Raw genomic sequence first — 1,652 nt, 5'->3', positions numbered from 1 at the left:
TTCCCTAACTCCTCTCTCTCCTTCTCCTCTGCCGCCGCCGCTCCTCTCCATCGGCCGACCAACTCCCACGAGTCATCGCCTCTCGATCCTCCTCCTCTGTGTGTGTGTGTGCTCGATCCGGATCCACCCCTTTCCTGGGTGCAGCTTAGATGAGAGCTCCACTTTCCTGGGTGCAGCATAGAGGAGAGGATGGGCACGGCAAACAGAACTTGAACGCCGGATGGATGAATACTGGCGCTGCCGGGCGCAGACATCATTCTCCTCCTGGCCGAGCTCCTCCACAACACCCCGTCTGCAACCCATGTTTGATGTGCCGCAGGCTGGATGGGGACGCGTGGACCTCCTGCTCCTCCCGACCAAGCTTGATTGTGTGTGCGACCTGCTGACGGCGCTCGGGGTGATGGTGGCTTAACGACGCATCCTCTCCTGTTGTCCCCATGCTCTCTGCCCTTATTTTGTCAACTTATCTCTCTGATTCTTCTTTGGCTACATGCGTAGGTGTTTGAGCTTTGAGGTAGGATAGCAGGAGCGGTGACTAGCATCAAGGAGGAGCAGCAAGAAGCAGCGACAACTAGCTAGCTGCTAGCATGCGCCCCTCTCTCTCATGTACATGGATTTGTAATGGGAAAGTACTTTCTCGGTTCTTTCTTTAGTGTGAACCATCTTTTGCTATTCATGAGCATCCACCCACAACCTGTTTGATGTTATGCGTACAACAGACTGAGACACATTTTAATTTTCTGGTCAAACTCTTACCTCTATTTAGAAAATGAAAATGAAGAAGCATGTGTATCTGATGTCGGATATGCACCTTAAACAAGTGTACCTGATGTTCCAAGCTTACAATATGATCTACACTGAAGCCAAACCGAGCCAGGTGAAATAGAAGTTGATAGATTATTCCGGCGACATGGCTTCAATATATATCATTCGGAAATATGCTTGCGCGGCTCTGCCTATATGTTTACAACTTGCAAATGGCCTGATTTTATCAGTTGTTGCTTGATTAAAGATCAACCAGTTTATGTCTGACATTTGTGTTTCTACATTTATGCAGTACCATTCCAGAGCTCAAGGCATCGGGTACGCTTTACACATAGAGTCTCGCTCAGTTTAGTTTCCATGTAGTGTTAAATTCAGGTGAGCTATATTCATTACAAATAGTAAGCTAAAGTAGATTAAAAAAAGATGATAGATTTGCTCAATCCATGTTCAGTTGCTAAACTGACCAAGAGCTGCACTTCAAAGAGCCAACTGTTCAATATAAATCAGCCATAACTTTGTTAGTTTTTCATAACTGTTCAATATTTGATTTTTGTGATCTGGAAAACATTACTGGTTATTTCATAGTAAGATTGTATAGTTGTTATCCCTCTGTTTTGCTTATCTATTCACTTGCTTATTGTAAATAAATAATTAAATAGTCGGGAGTTGTAATTTCAAGGAAAGAAACAGGAAGCTCTTTGAGGTCTCTACTATCACACCTGTGCGGGCAGTTCATGGGTACATTTGTTGGTGTTCTGTTCGGATCAGTGGAGATTGATCTTTCAGTCACATGCCAATCCATGTTAGCCTGTTTAGTCACATTGTGCTCTTCCAACTTTTATCAAGCTATTCCAAGCATCATATTTGAAATAGCTTATGTTTTATAG

At 44.1% G+C, this 1,652-nt stretch overlaps 1 long non-coding RNA gene across 1 annotated transcript; it reads left to right on the top strand.

Moving 5' to 3' along the window:
- The first annotated feature begins 16 nt into the window (after positions 1-16).
- LOC125553921 lies at positions 17-1,291 on the top strand. Its single transcript, XR_007304264.1, has 2 exons — positions 17-403; positions 499-1,291. It is a non-coding gene; the product is annotated as an uncharacterized LOC125553921 (long non-coding RNA).
- The last annotated feature ends 361 nt before the right edge of the window (positions 1,292-1,652 follow it).

This window comes from Triticum urartu, chromosome 4, assembly GCF_003073215.2.
Source record: "Triticum urartu cultivar G1812 chromosome 4, Tu2.1, whole genome shotgun sequence".
NCBI classification, from domain to species: Eukaryota; Viridiplantae; Streptophyta; class Magnoliopsida; order Poales; family Poaceae; genus Triticum; species Triticum urartu.
This window is presented reverse-complemented; position numbering and strand designations above follow the sequence as displayed.